We start from the raw sequence: 26519 nt of genomic DNA on the forward strand, positions 1-26519 counted from the left end.
GTGCGAGTGCTGAGGAAACCAAGCTGCTCCAAAAGAGAGGGCAGTGCGTTCCCCTACGCTCGGCGTGCACAGAGGGGCTCTAAGGGGCTACGGGCCTGGATGGTGCTTAGCAGAGCCAGGTGCGCCTGGGGTTACTCAGTGTTCCTGCCGGGAACAGGGCGCCCCGGCTAGCCTCCCAGGTGTCCAGAAGGCTGTGCTGCCGTTCAAGGTATGCAGAGCAGAGGCCACCGCCTCCTGGAAAGTGCAGCACGCCTCCGCTTCTGCACGGCAAACCAGGGCCTTACTTCCAGGCATGGCTTCATGCGGGGTGTGCCGGGAGCCACACAGCACGCTAAGGTGCTGACTTTCTCCTCGAGCAGAGTGACTTCAGGCACGAGGGCGGGCCTCGCAATGTTGCAAGCACAGCGTTCTCTCATGGCAGCTCACACAAGGGCCATGACAGAGTCTTCCTGGGCACCTCGCACCCACCAGCCATGTTGTCCCGAAGGGCGTTCGAGGGCTCTGGAGAGGTAGCGCTCCTCAAGGAACGCGCAGTGTGTGGTTGCCCGGCACTCGGCACGCACGGGGGTCCTCCGAGGGAATCAACCAATGGACCTCGACGTTGCTCAGCCGGCCCACAGGTGTCTGGAGGCACTCAGGGACCTTGGAGGGAAAACGCTGCACGCCCCTGGGGCCTAGGAGTCCCCGGGCGTGTACTGCCTTGAAAGCAAAGCGACTAAGAACTCCCGGAAAGAGCTGCATGCCTCCCTTTCTGCACGGCTACTCAGGGCCTAACCTGGAGGCCAGTTCTCACGTTGAGGCTCCCTTTGGCTCTGGAGCCTGCCGTGCGGACCGCCACCGCGGCCGCGGCAGCCCCTGGTTTAGAGAGAGCAAACTCATGATTTTCCCCGAAGCACTCTTCCAGGGCTCACTGGCCTGTCGGGAGCCGGGAATGTCAGGGAGCGTCAAGGCAGGCATGAATGCCGCCCTCAAAATGGGAAAGCAGGGCTAGTTCCAGCAGGCCCCCGTGTTCATGGGCACACTCAGCGTACATCCCTGTGGTTTCTGACGAGTCCCAGGAGACACCGGTTACCCTGCGTTTCCTTCCCCGAGTCAACTTATCGCAGGAGGGAGTCCCGCATCCGGCGAACTGTCTCAACCAAGGAACGCCGTAGCCGCTCCTCTGGGCCTGGGGCTGCCTGCAGTGCCAAAGAAGGAACAGGACTTGAATTGCAGTAAGAACCCAAGCCGCCGTCCTCTAGGAGGCACGGTGCCTTCAGTCAGGAGGTCCTGGATGGAATGCGAAGACGAGGGTTACTCTGAGCGCAGCTCCGATTAGGGCAACGCGTAAGACCTCCGCGCCATGTGGGATGTGGCAGAACGGCGTTCGTGAACGTGTGCGAGTGCTGAGGAAACCAAGCTGCTCCAAAAGAGAGGGCAGTGCGTTTCCCTACGCTCGGCGTGCACAGAGGGGCTCTAAGGGGCTACGGGCCTGGATGGTGCTTAGCAGAGCCAGGTGCGCCTGGGGTTGGTTACTCAGTGTTCCTGCCGGGAACAGGGCGCCCCGGCTAGCCTCCCAGGTGTCCAGAAGGCTGTGCTGCCGTTCAAGGTATGCAGAGCAGAGGCCACCGCCTCCTGGAAAGTGCAGCACGCCTCCGCTTCTGCACGGCAAACCAGGGCCTTACTTCCAGGCATGGCTTCATGCTGGGTGTGCCGGGAGCCACACAGCACGCTAAGGTGCTGACTTTCTCCTCGAGCAGAGTGACTTCAGGCACGAGGGCGGGCCTCGCAGTGTTGCAAGCACAGCGTTCTCTCATGGCAGCTCACACAAGGGCCATGACAGAGTCTTCCTGGGCACCTCGCACCCACCAGCCATGTTGTCCCGAAGGGCGTTCGAGGGCTCTGGAGATGTAGCGCTCCTCAAGGAACGCGCAGTGTGTGGTTGCCCAGCACTCGGCACGCACGGGGGTCCTCCGAGGGAATCAACCAATGGACCTCGACGTTGCTCAGCCGGCCCACAGGTGTCTGGAGGCACTCAGGGACCTTGGAGGGAAAACGCTGCACGCCCCTGGGGCCTAGGAGTCCCCGGGCGTGTACTGCCTTGAAAGCAAAGCGACTAAGAACTCCCGGAAAGAGCTGCATGCCTCCCTTTCTGCACGGCTACTCAGGGCCTAACCCGGAGGCCAGTTCTCACGTTGAGGCTCCCTTTGGCTCTGGAGCCTGCCGTGCGGACCGCCACCGCGGCCGCGGAAGCCCCTGGTTTAGAGAGAGCAAACTCATGATTTTCCCCGAAGCACTCTTCCAGGGCTCACTGGCCTGTCGGGAGCCGGGAATGTCAGGGAGCGTCAAGGCAGGCATGAATGCCGCCCTCAAAATGGGAAAGCAGGGCTAGTTCCAGCAGGCCCCCGTGTTCATGGGCACACTCAGCGTACATCCCTGTGGTTTCTGACGAGTCCCAGGAGACACCGGTTACCCTGCGTTTCCTTCCCCGAGTCAACTTATCGCAGGAGGGAGTCCCGCATCCGGCGAACTGTCTCAACCAAGGAACGCCGTAGCCGCTCCTCTGGGCCTGGGGCTGCCTGCAGTGCCAAAGAAGGAACAGGACTTGAATTGCAGTAAGAACCCAAGCCGCCGTCCTCTAGGAGGCACGGTGCCTTCAGTCAGGAGGTCCTGGATGGAATGCGAAGACGAGGGTTACTCTGAGCGCAGCTCCGATTAGGGCAACGCGTAAGACCTCCGCGCCATGTGGGATGTGGCAGAACGGCGTTCGTGAACGTGTGCGAGTGCTGAGGAAACCAAGCTGCTCCAAAAGAGAGGGCAGTGCGTTTCCCTACGCTCGGCGTGCACAGAGGGGCTCTAAGGGGCTACGGGCCTGGATGGTGCTTAGCAGAGCCAGGTGCGCCTGGGGTTACTCAGTGTTCCTGCCGGGAACAGGGCGCCCCGGCTAGCCTCCCAGGTGTCCAGAAGGCTGTGCTGCCGTTCAAGGTATGCAGAGCAGAGGCCACCGCCTCCTGGAAAGTGCAGCACGCCTCCGCTTCTGCACGGCAAACCAGGGCCTTACTTCCAGGCATGGCTTCATGCTGGGTGTGCCGGGAGCCACACAGCACGCTAAGGTGCTGACTTTCTCCTCGAGCAGAGTGACTTCAGGCACGAGGGCGGGCCTCGCAGTGTTGCAAGCACAGCGTTCTCTCATGGCAGCTCACACAAGGGCCATGACAGAGTCTTCCTGGGCACCTCGCACCCACCAGCCATGTTGTCCCGAAGGGCGTTCGAGGGCTCTGGAGATGTAGCGCTCCTCAAGGAACGCGCAGTGTGTGGTTGCCCGGCACTCGGCACGCACGGGGGTCCTCCGAGGGAATCAACCAATGGACCTCGACGTTGCTCAGCCGGCCCACAGGTGTCTGGAGGCACTCAGGGACCTTGGAGGGAAAACGCTGCACGCCCGTGGGGCCTAGGAGTCCCTGGGCGTGTACTGCCTTGAAAGCAAAGCGACTAAGAACTCCCGGAAAGAGCTGCATGCCTCCCTTTCTGCACGGCTACTCAGGGCCTAACCTGGAGGCCAGTTCTCACGTTGAGGCTCCCTTTGGCTCTGGAGCCTGCCGTGCGGACCGCCACCGCGGCCGCGGCAGCCCCTGGTTTAGAGAGAGCAAACTCATGATTTTCCCCGAAGCACTCTTCCAGGGCTCACTGGCCTGTCGGGAGCCGGGAATGTCAGGGAGTGTCAAGGCAGGCATGAATGCCGCCCTCAAAATGGGAAAGCAGGGCTAGTTCCAGCAGGCCCCCGTGTTCATGGGCACACTCAGCGTACATCCCTGTGGTTTCTGACGAGTCCCAGGAGACACCGGTTACCCTGCGTTTCCTTCCCCGAGTCAACTTATCGCAGGAGGGAGTCCCGCATCCGGCGAACTGTCTCAACCAAGGAACGCCGTAGCCGCTCCTCTGGGCCTGGGGCTGCCTGCAGTGCCAAAGAAGGAACAGGACTTGAATTGCAGTAAGAACCCAAGCCGCCGTCCTCTAGGAGGCACGGTGCCTTCAGTCAGGAGGTCCTGGATGGAATGCGAAGACGAGGGTTACTCTGAGCGCAGCTCCGATTAGTGCAACGAGTAAGACCTCCGCGCCATGTGGGATGTGGCAGAACGGCGTTCGTGAACGTGTGCGAGTGCTGAGGAAACCAAGCTGATCCAAAAGAGAGGGCAGTGCGTTTCCCTACGCTCGGCGTGCACAGAGGGGCTCTAAGGGGCTACGGGCCTGGATGGTGCTTAGCAGAGCCAGGTGCGCCTGGGGTTACTCAGTGTTCCTGCCGGGAACAGGGCGCCCCAGCTAGCCTCCCAGGTGTCCAGAAGGCTGTGCTGCCGTTCAAGGTATGCAGAGCAGAGGCCACCGCCTCCTGGAAAGTGCAGCACGCCTCCGCTTCTGCACGGCAAACCAGGGCCTTACTTCCAGGCATGGCTTCATGCTGGGTGTGCCGGGAGCCACACAGCACGCTAAGGTGCTGACTTTCTCCTCGAGCAGAGTGACTTCAGGCACGAGGGCGGGCCTCGCAGTGTTGCAAGCACAGCGTTCTCTCATGGCAGCTCACACAAGGGCCGTGACAGAGTCTTCCTGGGCACCTCGCACCCACCAGCCATGTTGTCCCGAAGGGCGTTCGAGGGCTCTGGAGAGGTAGCGCTCCTCAAGGAACGCGCAGTGTGTGGTTGCCCAGCACTCGGCACGCATGGGGGTCCTCCGAGGGAATCAACCAATGGACCTCGACGTTGCTCAGCCGGCCCACAGGTGTCTGGAGGCACTCAGGGACCTTGGAGGGAAAACGCTGCACGCCCGTGGGGCCTAGGAGTCCCCGGGCGTGTACTGCCTTGAAAGCAAAGCGACTAAGAACTCCCGGAAAGAGCTGCATGCCTCCCTTTCTGCACGGCTACTCAGGGCCTAACCTGGAGGCCAGTTCTCACGTTGAGGCTCCCTTTGGCTCTGGAGCCTGCCGTGCGGACCGCCACCGCGGCCGCGGAAGCCCCTGGTTTAGAGAGAGCAAACTCATGATTTTCCCCGAAGCACTCTTCCAGGGCTCACTGGCCTGTCGGGAGCCGGGAATGTCAGGGAGCGTCAAGGCAGGCATGAATGCCGCCCTCAAAATGGGAAAGCAGGGCTAGTTCCAGCAGGCCCCCGTGTTCATGGGCACACTCAGCGTACATCCCTGTGGTTTCTGACGAGTCCCAGGAGACACCGGTTACCCTGCGTTTCCTTCCCCGAGTCAACTTATCGCAGGAGGGAGTCCCGCATCCGGCGAACTGTCTCAACCAAGGAACGCCGTAGCCGCTCCTCTGGGCCTGGGGCTGCCTGCAGTGCCAAAGAAGGAACAGGACTTGAATTGCAGTAAGAACCCAAGCCGCCGTCCTCTAGGAGGCACGGTGCCTTCAGTCAGGAGGTCCTGGATGGAATGCGAAGACGAGGGTTACTCTGAGCGCAGCTCCGATTAGGGCAACGCGTAAGACCTCCGCGCCATGTGGGATGTGGCAGAACGGCGTTCGTGAACGTGTGCGAGTGCTGAGGAAACCAAGCTGCTCCAAAAGAGAGGGCAGTGCGTTTCCCTACGCTCGGCGTGCACAGAGGGGCTCTAAGGGGCTACGGGCCTGGATGGTGCTTAGCAGAGCCAGGTGCGCCTGGGGTTACTCAGTGTTCCTGCCGGGAACAGGGCGCCCCGGCTAGCCTCCCAGGTGTCCAGAAGGCTGTGCTGCCGTTCAAGGTATGCAGAGCAGAGGCCACCGCCTCCTGGAAAGTGCAGCACGCCTCCGCTTCTGCACGGCAAACCAGGGCCTTACTTCCAGGCATGGCTTCATGCTGGGTGTGCCGGGAGCCACACAGCACGCTAAGGTGCTGACTTTCTCCTCGAGCAGAGTGACTTCAGGCACGAGGGCGGGCCTCGCAGTGTTGCAAGCACAGCGTTCTCTCATGGCAGCTCACACAAGGGCCATGACAGAGTCTTCCTGGGCACCTCGCACCCACCAGCCATGTTGTCCCGAAGGGCGTTCGAGGGCTCTGGAGAGGTAGCGCTCCTCAAGGAACGCGCAGTGTGTGGTTGCCCAGCACTCGGCACGCACGGGGGTCCTCCGAGGGAATCAACCAATGGACCTCGACGTTGCTCAGCCGGCCCACAGGTGTCTGGAGGCACTCAGGGACCTTGGAGGGAAAACGCTGCACGCCCGTGGGGCCTAGGAGTCCCCGGGCGTGTACTGCCTTGAAAGCAAAGCGACTAAGAACTCCCGGAAAGAGCTGCATGCCTCCCTTTCTGCACGGCTACTCAGGGCCTAACCTGGAGGCCAGTTCTCACGTTGAGGCTCCCTTTGGCTCTGGAGCCTGCCGTGCGGACCGCCACCGCGGCCGCGGCAGCCCCTGGTTTAGAGAGAGCAAACTCATGATTTTCCCCGAAGCACTCTTCCAGGGCTCACTGGCCTGTCGGGAGCCGGGAATGTCAGGGAGCGTCAAGGCAGGCATGAATGCCGCCCTCAAAATGGGAAAGCAGGGCTAGTTCCAGCAGGCCCCCGTGTTCATGGGCACACTCAGCGTACATCCCTGTGGTTTCTGACGAGTCCCAGGAGACACCGGTTACCCTGCGTTTCCTTCCCCGAGTCAACTTATCGCAGGAGGGAGTCCCGCATCCAGCGAACTGTCTCAACCAAGGAACGCCGTAGCCGCTCCTCTGGGCCTGGGGCTGCCTGCAGTGCCAAAGAAGGAACAGGACTTGAATTGCAGTAAGAACCCAAGCCGCCGTCCTCTAGGAGGCACGGTGCCTTCAGTCAGGAGGTCCTGGATGGAATGCGAAGACGAGGGTTACTCTGAGCGCAGCTCCGATTAGGGCAACGCGTAAGACCTCCGCGCCATGTGGGATGTGGCAGAACGGCGTTCGTGAACGTGTGCGAGTGCTGAGGAAACCAAGCTGCTCCAAAAGAGAGGGCAGTGCGTTTCCCTACGCTCGGCGTGCACAGAGGGGCTCTAAGGGGCTACGGGCCTGGATGGTGCTTAGCAGAGCCAGGTGCGCCTGGGGTTACTCAGTGTTCCTGCCGGGAACAGGGCGTCCCGGCTAGCCTCCCAGGTGTCCAGAAGGCTGTGCTGCCGTTCAAGGTATGCAGAGCAGAGGCCACCGCCTCCTGGAAAGTGCAGCACGCCTCCGCTTCTGCACGGCAAACCAGGGCCTTACTTCCAGGCATGGCTTCATGCGGGGTGTGCCGGGAGCCACACAGCACGCTAAGGTGCTGACTTTCTCCTCGAGCAGAGTGACTTCAGGCACGAGGGCGGGCCTCGCAGTGTTGCAAGCACAGCGTTCTCTCATGGCAGCTCACACAAGGGCCATGACAGAGTCTTCCTGGGCACCTCGCACCCACCAGCCATGTTGTCCCGAAGGGCGTTCGAGGGCTCTGGAGATGTAGTGCTCCTCAAGGAACGCGCAGTGTGTGGTTGCCCAGCACTCGGCACGCACGGGGGTCCTCCGAGGGAATCAACCAATGGACCTCGACGTTGCTCAGCCGGCCCACAGGTGTCTGGAGGCACTCAGGGACCTTGGAGGGAAAACGCTGCACGCCCGTGGGGCCTAGGAGTCCCCGGGCGTGTACTGCCTTGAAAGCAAAGCGACTAAGAACTCCCGGAAAGAGCTGCATGCCTCCCTTTCTGCACGGCTACTCAGGGCCTAACCTGGAGGCCAGTTCTCACGTTGAGGCTCCCTTTGGCTCTGGAGCCTGCCGTGCGGACCGCCACCGCGGCCGCGGAAGCCCCTGGTTTAGAGAGAGCAAACTCATGATTTTCCCCGAAGCACTCTTCCAGGGCTCACTGGCCTGTCGGGAGCCGGGAATGTCAGGGAGCGTCAAGGCAGGCATGAATGCCGCCCTCAAAATGGGAAAGCAGGGCTAGTTCCAGCAGGCCCCCATGTTCATGGGCACACTCAGCGTACATCCCTGTGGTTTCTGACGAGTCCCAGGAGACACCGGTTACCCTGCGTTTCCTTCCCCGAGTCAACTTATCGCAGGAGGGAGTCCCGCATCCGGCGAACTGTCTCAACCAAGGAACGCCGTAGCCGCTCCTCTGGGCCTGGGGCTGCCTGCAGTGCCAAAGAAGGAACAGGACTTGAATTGCAGTAAGAACCCAAGCCGCCGTCCTCTAGGAGGCACGGTGCCTTCAGTCAGGAGGTCCTGGATGGAATGCGAAGACGAGGGTTACTCTGAGCGCAGCTCCGATTAGTGCAACGCGTAAGACCTCCGCGCCATGTGGGATGTGGCAGAACGGCGTTCGTGAACGTGTGCGAGTGCTGAGGAAACCAAGCTGATCCAAAAGAGAGGGCAGTGCGTTTCCCTACGCTCGGCGTGCACAGAGGGGCTCTAAGGGGCTACGGGCCTGGATGGTGCTTAGCAGAGCCAGGTGCGCCTGGGGTTACTCAGTGTTCCTGCCGGGAACAGGGCGCCCCGGCTAGCCTCCCAGGTGTCCAGAAGGCTGTGCTGCCGTTCAAGGTATGCAGAGCAGAGGCCACCGCCTCCTGGAAAGTGCAGCACGCCTCCGCTTCTGCACGGCAAACCAGGGCCTTACTTCCAGGCATGGCTTCATGCTGGGTGTGCCGGGAGCCACACAGCACGCTAAGGTGCTGACTTTCTCCTCGAGCAGAGTGACTTCAGGCACGAGGGCGGGCCTCGCAGTGTTGCAAGCACAGCGTTCTCTCATGGCAGCTCACACAAGGGCCATGACAGAGTCTTCCTGGGCACCTCGCACCCACCAGCCATGTTGTCCCGAAGGGCGTTCGAGGGCTCTGGAGAGGTAGCGCTCCTCAAGGAACGCGCAGTGTGTGGTTGCCCAGCACTCGGCACGCACGGGGGTCCTCCGAGGGAATCAACCAATGGACCTCGACGTTGCTCAGCCGGCCCACAGGTGTCTGGAGGCACTCAGGGACCTTGGAGGGAAAACGCTGCACGCCCGTGGGGCCTAGGAGTCCCCGGGCGTGTACTGCCTTGAAAGCAAAGCGACTAAGAACTCCCGGAAAGAGCTGCATGCCTCCCTTTCTGCACGGCTACTCAGGGCCTAACCTGGAGGCCAGTTCTCACGTTGAGGCTCCCTTTGGCTCTGGAGCCTGCCGTGCGGACCGCCACCGCGGCCGCGGCAGCCCCTGGTTTAGAGAGAGCAAACTCATGATTTTCCCCGAAGCACTCTTCCAGGGCTCACTGGCCTGTCGGGAGCCGGGAATGTCAGGGAGCGTCAAGGCAGGCATGAATGCCGCCCTCAAAATGGGAAAGCAGGGCTAGCTCCAGCAGGCCCCCGTGTTCATGGGCACACTCAGCGTACATCCCTGTGGTTTCTGACGAGTCCCAGGAGACACCGGTTACCCTGCGTTTCCTTCCCCGAGTCAACTTATCGCAGGAGGGAGTCCCGCATCCGGCGAACTGTCTCAACCAAGGAACGCCGTAGCCGCTCCTCTGGGCCTGGGGCTGCCTGCAGTGCCAAAGAAGGAACAGGACTTGAATTGCAGTAAGAACCCAAGCCGCCGTCCTCTAGGAGGCACGGTGCCTTCAGTCAGGAGGTCCTGGATGGAATGCGAAGACGAGGGTTACTCTGAGCGCAGCTCCGATTAGGGCAACGCGTAAGACCTCCGCGCCATGTGGGATGTGGCAGAACGGCGTTCGTGAACGTGTGCGAGTGCTGAGGAAACCAAGCTGCTCCAAAAGAGAGGGCAGTGCGTTTCCCTACGCTCGGCGTGCACAGAGGGGCTCTAAGGGGCTACGGGCCTGGATGGTGCTTAGCAGAGCCAGGTGCGCCTGGGGTTACTCAGTGTTCCTGCCGGGAACAGGGCGCCCCGGCTAGCCTCCCAGGTGTCCAGAAGGCTGTGCTGCCGTTCAAGGTATGCAGAGCAGAGGCCACCGCCTCCTGGAAAGTGCAGCACGCCTCCGCTTCTGCACGGCAAACCAGGGCCTTACTTCCAGGCATGGCTTCATGCTGGGTGTGCCGGGAGCCACACAGCACGCTAAGGTGCTGACTTTCTCCTCGAGCAGAGTGACTTCAGGCACGAGGGCGGGCCTCGCAGTGTTGCAAGCACAGCGTTCTCTCATGGCAGCTCACACAAGGGCCATGACAGAGTCTTCCTGGGCACCTCGCACCCACCAGCCATGTTGTCCCGAAGGGCGTTCGAGGGCTCTGGAGAGGTAGCGCTCCTCAAGGAACGCGCAGTGTGTGGTTGCCCAGCACTCGGCACGCACGGGGGTCCTCCGAGGGAATCAACCAATGGACCTCGACGTTGCTCAGCCGGCCCACAGGTGTCTGGAGGCACTCAGGGACCTTGGAGGGAAAACGCTGCACGCCCGTGGGGCCTAGGAGTCCCCGGGCGTGTACTGCCTTGAAAGCAAAGCGACTAAGAACTCCCGGAAAGAGCTGCATGCCTCCCTTTCTGCACGGCTACTCAGGGCCTAACCTGGAGGCCAGTTCTCACGTTGAGGCTCCCTTTGGCTCTGGAGCCTGCCGTGCGGACCGCCACCGCGGCCGCGGCAGCCCCTGGTTTAGAGAGAGCAAACTCATGATTTTCCCCGAAGCACTCTTCCAGGGCTCACTGGCCTGTCGGGAGCCGGGAATGTCAGGGAGCGTCAAGGCAGGCATGAATGCCGCCCTCAAAATGGGAAAGCAGGGCTAGTTCCAGCAGGCCCCCGTGTTCATGGGCACACTCAGCGTACATCCCTGTGGTTTCTGACGAGTCCCAGGAGACACCGGTTACCCTGCGTTTCCTTCCCCGAGTCAACTTATCGCAGGAGGGAGTCCCGCATCCAGCGAACTGTCTCAACCAAGGAACGCCGTAGCCGCTCCTCTGGGCCTGGGGCTGCCTGCAGTGCCAAAGAAGGAACAGGACTTGAATTGCAGTAAGAACCCAAGCCGCCGTCCTCTAGGAGGCACGGTGCCTTCAGTCAGGAGGTCCTGGATGGAATGCGAAGACGAGGGTTACTCTGAGCGCAGCTCCGATTAGGGCAACGCGTAAGACCTCCGCGCCATGTGGGATGTGGCAGAACGGCGTTCGTGAACGTGTGCGAGTGCTGAGGAAACCAAGCTGCTCCAAAAGAGAGGGCAGTGCGTTTCCCTACGCTCGGCGTGCACAGAGGGGCTCTAAGGGGCTACGGGCCTGGATGGTGCTTAGCAGAGCCAGGTGCGCCTGGGGTTACTCAGTGTTCCTGCCGGGAACAGGGCGTCCCGGCTAGCCTCCCAGGTGTCCAGAAGGCTGTGCTGCCGTTCAAGGTATGCAGAGCAGAGGCCACCGCCTCCTGGAAAGTGCAGCACGCCTCCGCTTCTGCACGGCAAACCAGGGCCTTACTTCCAGGCATGGCTTCATGCGGGGTGTGCCGGGAGCCACACAGCACGCTAAGGTGCTGACTTTCTCCTCGAGCAGAGTGACTTCAGGCACGAGGGCGGGCCTCGCAGTGTTGCAAGCACAGCGTTCTCTCATGGCAGCTCACACAAGGGCCATGACAGAGTCTTCCTGGGCACCTCGCACCCACCAGCCATGTTGTCCCGAAGGGCGTTCGAGGGCTCTGGAGATGTAGTGCTCCTCAAGGAACGCGCAGTGTGTGGTTGCCCAGCACTCGGCACGCACGGGGGTCCTCCGAGGGAATCAACCAATGGACCTCGACGTTGCTCAGCCGGCCCACAGGTGTCTGGAGGCACTCAGGGACCTTGGAGGGAAAACGCTGCACGCCCGTGGGGCCTAGGAGTCCCCGGGCGTGTACTGCCTTGAAAGCAAAGCGACTAAGAACTCCCGGAAAGAGCTGCATGCCTCCCTTTCTGCACGGCTACTCAGGGCCTAACCTGGAGGCCAGTTCTCACGTTGAGGCTCCCTTTGGCTCTGGAGCCTGCCGTGCGGACCGCCACCGCGGCCGCGGAAGCCCCTGGTTTAGAGAGAGCAAACTCATGATTTTCCCCGAAGCACTCTTCCAGGGCTCACTGGCCTGTCGGGAGCCGGGAATGTCAGGGAGCGTCAAGGCAGGCATGAATGCCGCCCTCAAAATGGGAAAGCAGGGCTAGTTCCAGCAGGCCCCCATGTTCATGGGCACACTCAGCGTACATCCCTGTGGTTTCTGACGAGTCCCAGGAGACACCGGTTACCCTGCGTTTCCTTCCCCGAGTCAACTTATCGCAGGAGGGAGTCCCGCATCCGGCGAACTGTCTCAACCAAGGAACGCCGTAGCCGCTCCTCTGGGCCTGGGGCTGCCTGCAGTGCCAAAGAAGGAACAGGACTTGAATTGCAGTAAGAACCCAAGCCGCCGTCCTCTAGGAGGCACGGTGCCTTCAGTCAGGAGGTCCTGGATGGAATGCGAAGACGAGGGTTACTCTGAGCGCAGCTCCGATTAGTGCAACGCGTAAGACCTCCGCGCCATGTGGGATGTGGCAGAACGGCGTTCGTGAACGTGTGCGAGTGCTGAGGAAACCAAGCTGATCCAAAAGAGAGGGCAGTGCGTTTCCCTACGCTCGGCGTGCACAGAGGGGCTCTAAGGGGCTACGGGCCTGGATGGTGCTTAGCAGAGCCAGGTGCGCCTGGGGTTACTCAGTGTTCCTGCCGGGAACAGGGCGCCCCGGCTAGCCTCCCAGGTGTCCAGAAGGCTGTGCTGCCGTTCAAGGTATGCAGAGCAGAGGCCACCGCCTCCTGGAAAGTGCAGCACGCCTCCGCTTCTGCACGGCAAACCAGGGCCTTACTTCCAGGCATGGCTTCATGCTGGGTGTGCCGGGAGCCACACAGCACGCTAAGGTGCTGACTTTCTCCTCGAGCAGAGTGACTTCAGGCACGAGGGCGGGCCTCGCAGTGTTGCAAGCACAGCGTTCTCTCATGGCAGCTCACACAAGGGCCATGACAGAGTCTTCCTGGGCACCTCGCACCCACCAGCCATGTTGTCCCGAAGGGCGTTCGAGGGCTCTGGAGAGGTAGCGCTCCTCAAGGAACGCGCAGTGTGTGGTTGCCCAGCACTCGGCACGCACGGGGGTCCTCCGAGGGAATCAACCAATGGACCTCGACGTTGCTCAGCCGGCCCACAGGTGTCTGGAGGCACTCAGGGACCTTGGAGGGAAAACGCTGCACGCCCGTGGGGCCTAGGAGTCCCCGGGCGTGTACTGCCTTGAAAGCAAAGCGACTAAGAACTCCCGGAAAGAGCTGCATGCCTCCCTTTCTGCACGGCTACTCAGGGCCTAACCTGGAGGCCAGTTCTCACGTTGAGGCTCCCTTTGGCTCTGGAGCCTGCCGTGCGGACCGCCACCGCGGCCGCGGCAGCCCCTGGTTTAGAGAGAGCAAACTCATGATTTTCCCCGAAGCACTCTTCCAGGGCTCACTGGCCTGTCGGGAGCCGGGAATGTCAGGGAGCGTCAAGGCAGGCATGAATGCCGCCCTCAAAATGGGAAAGCAGGGCTAGCTCCAGCAGGCCCCCGTGTTCATGGGCACACTCAGCGTACATCCCTGTGGTTTCTGACGAGTCCCAGGAGACACCGGTTACCCTGCGTTTCCTTCCCCGAGTCAACTTATCGCAGGAGGGAGTCCCGCATCCGGCGAACTGTCTCAACCAAGGAACGCCGTAGCCGCTCCTCTGGGCCTGGGGCTGCCTGCAGTGCCAAAGAAGGAACAGGACTTGAATTGCAGTAAGAACCCAAGCCGCCGTCCTCTAGGAGGCACGGTGCCTTCAGTCAGGAGGTCCTGGATGGAATGCGAAGACGAGGGTTACTCTGAGCGCAGCTCCGATTAGGGCAACGCGTAAGACCTCCGCGCCATGTGGGATGTGGCAGAACGGCGTTCGTGAACGTGTGCGAGTGCTGAGGAAACCAAGCTGCTCCAAAAGAGAGGGCAGTGCGTTTCCCTACGCTCGGCGTGCACAGAGGGGCTCTAAGGGGCTACGGGCCTGGATGGTGCTTAGCAGAGCCAGGTGCGCCTGGGGTTGGTTACTCAGTGTTCCTGCCGGGAACAGGGCGCCCCGGCTAGCCTCCCAGGTGTCCAGAAGGCTGTGCTGCCGTTCAAGGTATGCAGAGCAGAGGCCACCGCCTCCTGGAAAGTGCAGCACGCCTCCGCTTCTGCACGGCAAACCAGGGCCTTACTTCCAGGCATGGCTTCATGCTGGGTGTGCCGGGAGCCACACAGCACGCTAAGGTGCTGACTTTCTCCTCGAGCAGAGTGACTTCAGGCACGAGGGCGGGCCTCGCAGTGTTGCAAGCACAGCGTTCTCTCATGGCAGCTCACACAAGGGCCGTGACAGAGTCTTCCTGGGCACCTCGCACCCACCAGCCATGTTGTCCCGAAGGGCGTTCGAGGGCTCTGGAGATGTAGCGCTCCTCAAGGAACGCGCAGTGTGTGGTTGCCCAGCACTCGGCACGCACGGGGGTCCTCCGAGGGAATCAACCAATGGACCTCGACGTTGCTCAGCCGGCCCACAGGTGTCTGGAGGCACTCAGGGACCTTGGAGGGAAAACGCTGCACGCCCCTGGGGCCTAGGAGTCCCCGGGCGTGTACTGCCTTGAAAGCAAAGCGACTAAGAACTCCCGGAAAGAGCTGCATGCCTCCCTTTCTGCACGGCTACTCAGGGCCTAACCTGGAGGCCAGTTCTCACGTTGAGGCTCCCTTTGGCTCTGGAGCCTGCCGTGCGGACCGCCACCGCGGCCGCGGCAGCCCCTGGTTTAGAGAGAGCAAACTCATGATTTTCCCCGAAGCACTCTTCCAGGGCTCACTGGCCTGTCGGGAGCCGGGAATGTCAGGGAGCGTCAAGGCAGGCATGAATGCCGCCCTCAAAATGGGAAAGCAGGGCTAGTTCCAGCAGGCCCCCGTGTTCATGGGCACACTCAGCGTACATCCCTGTGGTTTCTGACGAGTCCCAGGAGACACCGGTTACCCTGCGTTTCCTTCCCCGAGTCAACTTATCGCAGGAGGGAGTCCCGCATCCAGCGAACTGTCTCAACCAAGGAACGCCGTAGCCGCTCCTCTGGGCCTGGGGCTGCCTGCAGTGCCAAAGAAGGAACAGGACTTGAATTGCAGTAAGAACCCAAGCCGCCGTCCTCTAGGAGGCACGGTGCCTTCAGTCAGGAGGTCCTGGATGGAATGCGAAGACGAGGGTTACTCTGAGCGCAGCTCCGATTAGGGCAACGCGTAAGACCTCCGCGCCATGTGGGATGTGGCAGAACGGCGTTCGTGAACGTGTGCGAGTGCTGAGGAAACCAAGCTGCTCCAAAAGAGAGGGCAGTGCGTTTCCCTACGCTCGGCGTGCACAGAGGGGCTCTAAGGGGCTACGGGCCTGGATGGTGCTTAGCAGAGCCAGGTGCGCCTGGGGTTGGTTACTCAGTGTTCCTGCCGGGAAAAGGGCGCCCCGGCTAGCCTCCCAGGTGTCCAGAAGGCTGTGCTGCCGTTCAAGGTATGCAGAGCAGAGGCCACCGCCTCCTGGAAAGTGCAGCACGCCTCCGCTTCTGCACGGCAAACCAGGGCCTTACTTCCAGGCATGGCTTCATGCTGGGTGTGCCGGGAGCCACACAGCACGCTAAGGTGCTGACTTTCTCCTCGAGCAGAGTGACTTCAGGCACGAGGGCGGGCCTCGCAGTGTTGCAAGCACAGCGTTCTCTCATGGCAGCTCACACAAGGGCCGTGACAGAGTCTTCCTGGGCACCTCGCACCCACCAGCCATGTTGTCCCGAAGGGCGTTCGAGGGCTCTGGAGATGTAGCGCTCCTCAAGGAACGCGCAGTGTGTGGTTGCCCAGCACTCGGCACGCACGGGGGTCCTCCGAGGGAATCAACCAATGGACCTCGACGTTGCTCAGCCGGCCCACAGGTGTCTGGAGGCACTCAGGGACCTTGGAGGGAAAACGCTGCATGCCCGTGGGGCCTAGGAGTCCCCGGGCGTGTACTGCCTTGAAAGCAAAGCGACTAAGAACTCCCGGAAAGAGCTGCATGCCTCCCTTTCTGCACGGCTACTCAGGGCCTAACCTGGAGGCCAGTTCTCACGTTGAGGCTCCCTTTGGCTCTGGAGCCTGCCGTGCGGACCGCCACCGCGGCTGCGGCAGCCCCTGGTTTAGAGAGAGCAAACTCATGATTTTCCCCGAAGCACTCTTCCAGGGCTCACTGGCCTGTCGGGAGCCGGGAATGTCAGGGAGCGTCAAGGCAGGCATGAATGCCGCCCTCAAAATGGGAAAGCAGGGCTAGTTCCAGCAGGCCCCCGTGTTCATGGGCACACTCAGCGTACATCCCTGTGGTTTCTGACGAGTCCCAGGAGACACCGGTTACCCTGCGTTTCCTTCCCCGAGTCAACTTATCGCAGGAGGGAGTCCCGCATCCAGCGAACTGTCTCAACCAAGGAACGCCGTAGCCGCTCCTCTGGGCCTGGGGCTGCCTGCAGTGCCAAAGAAGGAACAGGACTTGAATTGCAGTAAGAACCCAAGCCGCCGTCCTCTAGGAGGCACGGTGCCTTCAGTCAGGAGGTCCTGGATGGAATGCGAAGACGAGGGTTACTCTGAGCGCAGCTCCGATTAGGGCAACGCGTAAGACCTCCGCGCCATGTGGGATGTGGCAGAACGGCGTTCGTGAACGTGTGCGAGTGCTGAGGAAACCAAGCTGCTCCAAAAGAGAGGGCAGTGCGTTTCCCTACGCTCGGCGTGCACAGAGGGGCTCTAAGGGGCTACGGGCCTGGATGGTGCTTAGCAGAGCCAGGTGCGCCTGGGGTTACTCAGTGTTCCTGCCGGGAACAGGGCGCCCCGGCTAGCCTCCCAGGTGTCCAGAAGGCTGTGCTGCCGTTCAAGGTATGCAGAGCAGAGGCCACCGCCTCCTGGAAAGTGCAGCACGCCTCCGCTTCTGCACGGCAAACCAGGGCCTTACTTCCAGGCATGGCTTCATGCGGGGTGTGCCGGGAGCCACACAGCACGCTAAGGTGCTGACTTTCTACTCGAGCAGAGTGACTTCAGGCACGAGGGCGGGCCTCGCAGTGTTGCAAGCACAGCGTTCTCTCATGGCAGCTCACACAAGGGCCGTGACAGAGTCTTCCTGGGCACCTCGCACCCACCAGCCATGTTGTCCCGAAGGGCGTTCGAGGGCTCTGGAGATGTAGCGCTCCTCAAGGAACGCGCAGTGTGTGGTTGCCCAGCACTCGGCACGCACGGGGGTCCTCCGAGGGAATCAACCAATGGACCTCGACGTTGCTCAGCCGGCCCACAGGTGTCTGGAGGCACTCAGGGACCTTGGAGGGAAAACGCTGCACGCCCCTGGGGCCTAGGAGTCCCCGGGCGTGTACTGCCTTGAAAGCAAAGCGACTAAGAACTCCCGGAAAGAGCTGCATGCCTCCCTTTCTGCACGGCTACTCAGGGCCTAACCTGGAGGCCAGTTCTCACGTTGAGGCTCCCTTTGGCTCTGGAGCCTGCCGTGCGGACCGCCACCGCGGCCGCGGCAGCCCCTGGTTTAGAGAGAGCAAACTCATGATTTTCCCCGAAGCACTCTTCCAGGGCTCACTGGCCTGTCGGGAGCCGGGAATGTCAGGGAGCGTCAAGGCAGGCATGAAGGCCGCCCTCAAAATGGGAAAGCAGGGCTAGTTCCAGCAGGCCCCCGTGTTCATGGGCACACTCAGCGTACATCCCTGTGGTTTCTGACGAGTCCCAGGAGACACCGGTTACCCTGCGTTTCCTTCCCCGAGTCAACTTATCGCAGGAGGGAGTCCCGCATCCAGCGAACTGTCTCAACCAAGGAACGCCGTAGCCGCTCCTCTGGGCCTGGGGCTGCCTGCAGTGCCAAAGAAGGAACAGGACTTGAATTGCAGTAAGAACCCAAGCCGCCGTCCTCTAGGAGGCACGGTGCCTTCAGTCAGGAGGTCCTGGATGGAATGCGAAGACGAGGGTTACTCTGAGCGCAGCTCCGATTAGGGCAACGCGTAAGACCTCCGCGCCATGTGGGATGTGGCAGAACGGCGTTCGTGAACGTGTGCGAGTGCTGAGGAAACCAAGCTGCTCCAAAAGAGAGGGCAGTGCGTTTCCCTACGCTCGGCGTGCACAGAGGGGCTCTAAGGGGCTACGGGCCTGGATGGTGCTTAGCAGAGCCAGGTGCGCCTGGGGTTGGTTACTCAGTGTTCCTGCCGGGAACAGGGCGCCCCGGCTAGCCTCCCAGGTGTCCAGAAGGCTGTGCTGCCGTTCAAGGTATGCAGAGCAGAGGCCACCGCCTCCTGGAAAGTGCAGCACGCCTCCGCTTCTGCACGGCAAACCAGGGCCTTACTTCCAGGCATGGCTTCATGCTGGGTGTGCCGGGAGCCACACAGCACGCTAAGGTGCTGACTTTCTCCTCGAGCAGAGTGACTTCAGGCACGAGGGCGGGCCTCGCAGTGTTGCAAGCACAGCGTTCTCTCATGGCAGCTCACACAAGGGCCGTGACAGAGTCTTCCTGGGCACCTCGCACCCACCAGCCATGTTGTCCCGAAGGGCGTTCGAGGGCTCTGGAGATGTAGCGCTCCTCAAGGAACGCGCAGTGTGTGGTTGCCCAGCACTCGGCACGCACGGGGGTCCTCCGAGGGAATCAACCAATGGACCTCGACGTTGCTCAGCCGGCCCACAGGTGTCTGGAGGCACTCAGGGACCTTGGAGGGAAAACGCTGCACGCCCGTGGGGCCTAGGAGTCCCCGGGCGTGTACTGCCTTGAAAGCAAAGCGACTAAGAACTCCCGGAAAGAGCTGCATGCCTCCCTTTCTGCACGGCTACTCAGGGCCTAACCTGGAGGCCAGTTCTCACGTTGAGGCTCCCTTTGGCTCTGGAGCCTGCCGTGCGGACCGCCACCGCGGCCGCGGCAGCCCCTGGTTTAGAGAGAGCAAACTCATGATTTTCCCCGAAGCACTCTTCCAGGGCTCACTGGCCTGTCGGGAGCCGGGAATGTCAGGGAGCGTCAAGGCAGGCATGAATGCCGCCCTCAAAATGGGAAAGCAGGGCTAGTTCCAGCAGGCCCCCGTGTTCATGGGCACACTCAGCGTACATCCCTGTGGTTTCTGACGAGTCCCAGGAGACACCGGTTACCCTGCGTTTCCTTCCCCGAGTCAACTTATCGCAGGAGGGAGTCCCGCATCCGGCGAACTGTCTCAACCAAGGAACGCCGTAGCCGCTCCTCTGGGCCTGGGGCTGCCTGCAGTGCCAAAGAAGGAACAGGACTTGAATTGCAGTAAGAACCCAAGCCGCCGTCCTCTAGGAGGCACGGTGCCTTCAGTCAGGAGGTCCTGGATGGAATGCGAAGACGAGGGTTACTCTGAGCGCAGCTCCGATTAGGGCAACGCGTAAGACCTCCGCGCCATGTGGGATGTGGCAGAACGGCGTTCGTGAACGTGTGCGAGTGCTGAGGAAACCAAGCTGCTCCAAAAGAGAGGGCAGTGCGTTTCCCTACGCTCGGCGTGCACAGAGGGGCTCTAAGGGGCTACGGGCCTGGATGGTGCTTAGCAGAGCCAGGTGCGCCTGGGGTTGGTTACTCAGTGTTCCTGCCGGGAACAGGGCGCCCCGGCTAGCCTCCCAGGTGTCCAGAAGGCTGTGCTGCCGTTCAAGGTATGCAGAGCAGAGGCCACCGCCTCCTGGAAAGTGCAGCACGCCTCCGCTTCTGCACGGCAAACCAGGGCCTTACTTCCAGGCATGGCTTCATGCTGGGTGTGCCGGGAGCCACACAGCACGCTAAGGTGCTGACTTTCTCCTCGAGCAGAGTGACTTCAGGCACGAGGGCGGGCCTCGCAGTGTTGCAAGCACAGCGTTCTCTCATGGCAGCTCACACAAGGGCCGTGACAGAGTCTTCCTGGGCACCTCGCACCCACCAGCCATGTTGTCCCGAAGGGCGTTCGAGGGCTCTGGAGATGTAGCGCTCCTCAAGGAACGCGCAGTGTGTGGTTGCCCAGCACTCGGCACGCACGGGGGTCCTCCGAGGGAATCAACCAATGGACCTCGACGTTGCTCAGCCGGCCCACAGGTGTCTGGAGGCACTCAGGGACCTTGGAGGGAAAACGCTGCACGCCCGTGGGGCCTAGGAGTCCCCGGGCGTGTACTGCCTTGAAAGCAAAGCGACTAAGAACTCCCGGAAAGAGCTGCATGCCTCCCTTTCTGCACGGCTACTCAGGGCCTAACCTGGAGGCCAGTTCTCACGTTGAGGCTCCCTTTGGCTCTGGAGCCTGCCGTGCGGACCGCCACCGCGGCCGCGGCAGCCCCTGGTTTAGAGAGAGCAAACTCATGATTTTCCCCGAAGCACTCTTCCAGGGCTCACTGGCCTGTCGGGAGCCGGGAATGTCAGGGAGCGTCAAGGCAGGCATGAATGCCGCCCTCAAAATGGGAAAGCAGGGCTAGCTCCAGCAGGCCCCCGTGTTCATGGGCACACTCAGCGTACATCCCTGTGGTTTCTGACGAGTCCCAGGAGACACCGGTTACCCTGCGTTTCCTTCCCCGAGTCAACTTATCGCAGGAGGGAGTCCCGCATCCGGCGAACTGTCTCAACCAAGGAACGCCGTAGCCGCTCCTCTGGGCCTGGGGCTGCCTGCAGTGCCAAAGAAGGAACAGGACTTGAATTGCAGTAAGAACCCAAGCCGCCGTCCTCTAGGAGGCACGGTGCCTTCAGTCAGGAGGTCCTGGATGGAATGCGAAGACGAGGGTTACTCTGAGCGCAGCTCCGATTAGGGCAACGCGTAAGACCTCCGCGCCATGTGGGATGTGGCAGAACGGCGTTCGTGAACGTGTGCGAGTGCTGAGGAAACCAAGCTGCTCCAAAAGAGAGGGCAGTGCGTTTCCCTACGCTCGGCGTGCACAGAGGGGCTCTAAGGGGCTACGGGCCTGGATGGTGCTTAGCAGAGCCAGGTGCGCCTGGGGTTGGTTACTCAGTGTTCCTGCCGGGAACAGGGCGCCCCGGCTAGCCTCCCAGGTGTCCAGAAGGCTGTGCTGCCGTTCAAGGTATGCAGAGCAGAGGCCACCGCCTCCTGGAAAGTGCAGCACGCCTCCGCTTCTGCACGGCAAACCAGGGCCTTACTTCCAGGCATGGCTTCATGCTGGGTGTGCCGGGAGCCACACAGCACGCTAAGGTGCTGACTTTCTCCTCGAGCAGAGTGACTTCAGGCACGAGGGCGGGCCTCGCAGTGTTGCAAGCACAGCGTTCTCTCATGGCAGCTCACACAAGGGCCGTGACAGAGTCTTCCTGGGCACCTCGCACCCACCAGCCATGTTGTCCCGAAGGGCGTTCGAGGGCTCTGGAGATGTAGCGCTCCTCAAGGAACGCGCAGTGTGTGGTTGCCCAGCACTCGGCACGCACGGGGGTCCTCCGAGGGAATCAACCAATGGACCTCGACGTTGCTCAGCCGGCCCACAGGTGTCTGGAGGCACTCAGGGACCTTGGAGGGAAAACGCTGCACGCCCGTGGGGCCTAGGAGTCCCCGGGCGTGTACTGCCTTGAAAGCAAAGCGACTAAGAACTCCCGGAAAGAGCTGCATGCCTCCCTTTCTGCACGGCTACTCAGGGCCTAACCTGGAGGCCAGTTCTCACGTTGAGGCTCCCTTTGGCTCTGGAGCCTGCCGTGCGGACCGCCACCGCGGCCGCGGCAGCCCCTGGTTTAGAGAGAGCAAACTCATGATTTTCCCCGAAGCACTCTTCCAGGGCTCACTGGCCTGTCGGGAGCCGGGAATGTCAGGGAGCGTCAAGGCAGGCATGAATGCCGCCCTCAAAATGGGAAAGCAGGGCTAGTTCCAGCAGGCCCCCGTGTTCATGGGCACACTCAGCGTACATCCCTGTGGTTTCTGACGAGTCCCAGGAGACACCGGTTACCCTGCGTTTCCTTCCCCGAGTCAACTTATCGCAGGAGGGAGTCCCGCATCCGGCGAACTGTCTCAACCAAGGAACGCCGTAGCCGCTCCTCTGGGCCTGGGGCTGCCTGCAGTGCCAAAGAAGGAACAGGACTTGAATTGCAGTAAGAACCCAAGCCGCCGTCCTCTAGGAGGCACGGTGCCTTCAGTCAGGAGGTCCTGGATGGAATGCGAAGACGAGGGTTACTCTGAGCGCAGCTCCGATTAGGGCAACGCGTAAGACCTCCGCGCCATGTGGGATGTGGCAGAACGGCGTTCGTGAACGTGTGCGAGTGCTGAGGAAACCAAGCTGCTCCAAAAGAGAGGGCAGTGCGTTTCCCTACGCTCGGCGTGCACAGAGGGGCTCTAAGGGGCTACGGGCCTGGATGGTGCTTAGCAGAGCCAGGTGCGCCTGGGGTTGGTTACTCAGTGTTCCTGCCGGGAACAGGGCGCCCCGGCTAGCCTCCCAGGTGTCCAGAAGGCTGTGCTGCCGTTCAAGGTATGCAGAGCAGAGGCCACCGCCTCCTGGAAAGTGCAGCACGCCTCCGCTTCTGCACGGCAAACCAGGGCCTTACTTCCAGGCATGGCTTCATGCTGGGTGTGCCGGGAGCCACACAGCACGCTAAGGTGCTGACTTTCTCCTCGAGCAGAGTGACTTCAGGCACGAGGGCGGGCCTCGCAGTGTTGCAAGCACAGCGTTCTCTCATGGCAGCTCACACAAGGGCCGTGACAGAGTCTTCCTGGGCACCTCGCACCCACCAGCCATGTTGTCCCGAAGGGCGTTCGAGGGCTCTGGAGATGTAGCGCTCCTCAAGGAACGCGCAGTGTGTGGTTGCCCAGCACTCGGCACGCACGGGGGTCCTCCGAGGGAATCAACCAATGGACCTCGACGTTGCTCAGCCGGCCCACAGGTGTCTGGAGGCACTCAGGGACCTTGGAGGGAAAACGCTGCACGCCCCTGGGGCCTAGGAGTCCCCGGGCGTGTACTGCCTTGAAAGCAAAGCGACTAAGAACTCCCGGAAAGAGCTGCATGCCTCCCTTTCTGCACGGCTACTCAGGGCCTAACCTGGAGGCCAGTTCTCACGTTGAGGCTCCCTTTGGCTCTGGAGCCTGCCATGCGGACCGCCACCGCGGCCGCGGCAGCCCCTGGTTTAGAGAGAGCAAACTCATGATTTTCCCCGAAGCACTCTTCCAGGGCTCACTGGCCTGTCGGGAGCCGGGAATGTCAGGGAGCGTCAAGGCAGGCATGAATGCCGCCCTCAAAATGGGAAAGCAGGGCTAGCTCCAGCAGGCCCCCGTGTTCATGGGCACACTCAGCGTACATCCCTGTGGTTTCTGACGAGTCCCAGGAGACACCGGTTACCCTGCGTTTCCTTCCCCGAGTCAACTTATCGCAGGAGGGAGTCCCGCATCCGGCGAACTGTCTCAACCAAGGAACGCCGTAGCCGCTCCTCTGGGCCTGGGGCTGCCTGCAGTGCCAAAGAAGGAACAGGACTTGAATTGCAGTAAGAACCCAAGCCGCCGTCCTCTAGGAGGCACGGTGCCTTCAGTCAGGAGGTCCTGGATGGAATGCGAAGACGAGGGTTACTCTGAGCGCAGCTCCGATTAGGGCAACGCGTAAGACCTCCGCGCCATGTGGGATGTGGCAGAACGGCGTTCGTGAACGTGTGCGAGTGCTGAGGAAACCAAGCTGCTCCAAAAGAGAGGGCAGTGCGTTTCCCTACGCTCGGCGTGCACAGAGGGGCTCTAAGGGGCTACGGGCCTGGATGGTGCTTAGCAGAGCCAGGTGCGCCTGGGGTTGGTTACTCAGTGTTCCTGCCGGGAACAGGGCGCCCCGGCTAGCCTCCCAGGTGTCCAGAAGGCTGTGCTGCCGTTCAAGGTATGCAGAGCAGAGGCCACCGCCTCCTGGAAAGTGCAGCACGCCTCCGCTTCTGCACGGCAAACCAGGGCCTTACTTCCAGGCATGGCTTCATGCTGGGTGTGCCGGGAGCCACACAGCACGCTAAGGTGCTGACTTTCTCCTCGAGCAGAGTGACTTCAGGCACGAGGGCGGGCCTCGCAGTGTTGCAAGCACAGCGTTCTCTCATGGCAGCTCACACAAGGGCCGTGACAGAGTCTTCCTGGGCACCTCGCACCCACCAGCCATGTTGTCCCGAAGGGCGTTCGAGGGCTCTGGAGATGTAGCGCTCCTCAAGGAACGCGCAGTGTGTGGTTGCCCAGCACTCGGCACGCACGGGGGTCCTCCGAGGGAATCAACCAATGGACCTCGACGTTGCTCAGCCGGCCCACAGGTGTCTGGAGGCACTCAGGGACCTTGGAGGGAAAACGCTGCACGCCCCTGGGGCCTAGGAGTCCCCGGGCGTGTACTGCCTTGAAAGCAAAGCGACTAAGAACTCCCGGAAAGAGCTGCATGCCTCCCTTTCTGCACGGCTACTCAGGGCCTAACCTGGAGGCCAGTTCTCACGTTGAGGCTCCCTTTGGCTCTGGAGCCTGCCGTGCGGACCGCCACCGCGGCCGCGGCAGCCCCTGGTTTAGAGAGAGCAAACTCATGATTTTCCCCGAAGCACTCTTCCAGGGCTCACTGGCCTGTCGGGAGCCGGGAATGTCAGGGAGCGTCAAGGCAGGCATGAATGCCGCCCTCAAAATGGGAAAGCAGGGCTAGTTCCAGCAGGCCCCCGTGTTCATGGGCACACTCAGCGTACATCCCTGTGGTTTCTGACGAGTCCCAGGAGACACCGGTTACCCTGCGTTTCCTTCCCCGAGTCAACTTATCGCAGGAGGGAGTCCCGCATCCGGCGAACTGTCTCAACCAAGGAACGCCGTAGCCGCTCCTCTGGGCCTGGGGCTGCCTGCAGTGCCAAAGAAGGAACAGGACTTGAATTGCAGTAAGAACCCAAGCCGCCGTCCTCTAGGAGGCACGGTGCCTTCAGTCAGGAGGTCCTGGATGGAATGCGAAGACGAGGGTTACTCTGAGCGCAGCTCCGATTAGGGCAACGCGTAAGACCTCCGCGCCATGTGGGATGTGGCAGAACGGCGTTCGTGAACGTGTGCGAGTGCTGAGGAAACCAAGCTGCTCCAAAAGAGAGGGCAGTGCGTTTCCCTACGCTCGGCGTGCACAGAGGGGCTCTAAGGGGCTACGGGCCTGGATGGTGCTTAGCAGAGCCAGGTGCGCCTGGGGTTGGTTACTCAGTGTTCCTGCCGGGAACAGGGCGCCCCGGCTAGCCTCCCAGGTGTCCAGAAGGCTGTGCTGCCGTTCAAGGTATGCAGAGCAGAGGCCACCGCCTCCTGGAAAGTGCAGCACGCCTCCGCTTCTGCACGGCAAACCAGGGCCTTACTTCCAGGCATGGCTTCATGCTGGGTGTGCCGGGAGCCACACAGCACGCTAAGGTGCTGACTTTCTCCTCGAGCAGAGTGACTTCAGGCACGAGGGCGGGCCTCGCAGTGTTGCAAGCACAGCGTTCTCTCATGGCAGCTCACACAAGGGCCATGACAGAGTCTTCCTGGGCACCTCGCACCCACCAGCCATGTTGTCCCGAAGGGCGTTCGAGGGCTCTGGAGATGTAGCGCTCCTCAAGGAACGCGCAGTGTGTGGTTGCCCAGCACTCGGCACGCACGGGGGTCCTCCGAGGGAATCAACCAATGGACCTCGACGTTGCTCAGCCGGCCCACAGGTGTCTGGAGGCACTCAGGGACCTTGGAGGGAAAACGCTGCACGCCCCTGGGGCCTAGGAGTCCCCGGGCGTGTACTGCCTTGAAAGCAAAGCGACTAAGAACTCCCGGAAAGAGCTGCATGCCTCCCTTTCTGCACGGCTACTCAGGGCCTAACCTGGAGGCCAGTTCTCACGTTGAGGCTCCCTTTGGCTCTGGAGCCTGCCGTGCGGACCGCCACCGCGGCCGCGGCAGCCCCTGGTTTAGAGAGAGCAAACTCATGATTTTCCCCGAAGCACTCTTCCAGGGCTCACTGGCCTGTCGGGAGCCGGGAATGTCAGGGAGCGTCAAGGCAGGCATGAAGGCCGCCCTCAAAATGGGAAAGCAGGGCTAGTTCCAGCAGGCCCCCGTGTTCATGGGCACACTCAGCGTACATCCCTGTGGTTTCTGACGAGTCCCAGGAGACACCGGTTACCCTGCGTTTCCTTCCCCGAGTCAACTTATCGCAGGAGGGAGTCCCGCATCCGGCGAACTGTCTCAACCAAGGAACGCCGTAGCCGCTCCTCTGGGCCTGGGGCTGCCTGCAGTGCCAAAGAAGGAACAGGACTTGAATTGCAGTAAGAACCCAAGCCGCCGTCCTCTAGGAGGCACGGTGCCTTCAGTCAGGAGGTCCTGGATGGAATGCGAAGACGAGGGTTACTCTGAGCGCAGCTCCGATTAGGGCAACGCGTAAGACCTCCGCGCCATGTGGGATGTGGCAGAACGGCGTTCGTGAACGTGTGCGAGTGCTGAGGAAACCAAGCTGCTCCAAAAGAGAGGGCAGTGCGTTTCCCTACGCTCGGCGTGCACAGAGGGGCTCTAAGGGGCTACGGGCCTGGATGGTGCTTAGCAGAGCCAGGTGCGCCTGGGGTTGGTTACTCAGTGTTCCTGCCGGGAACAGGGCGCCCCGGCTAGCCTCCCAGGTGTCCAGAAGGCTGTGCTGCCGTTCAAGGTATGCAGAGCAGAGGCCACCGCCTCCTGGAAAGTGCAGCACGCCTCCGCTTCTGCACGGCAAACCAGGGCCTTACTTCCAGGCATGGCTTCATGCTGGGTGTGCCGGGAGCCACACAGCACGCTAA

The sequence above is a fragment of the Lagenorhynchus albirostris genome, chromosome 8, assembly GCF_949774975.1.
Source record: "Lagenorhynchus albirostris chromosome 8, mLagAlb1.1, whole genome shotgun sequence".
Taxonomy (NCBI): Eukaryota; Metazoa; Chordata; class Mammalia; order Artiodactyla; family Delphinidae; genus Lagenorhynchus; species Lagenorhynchus albirostris.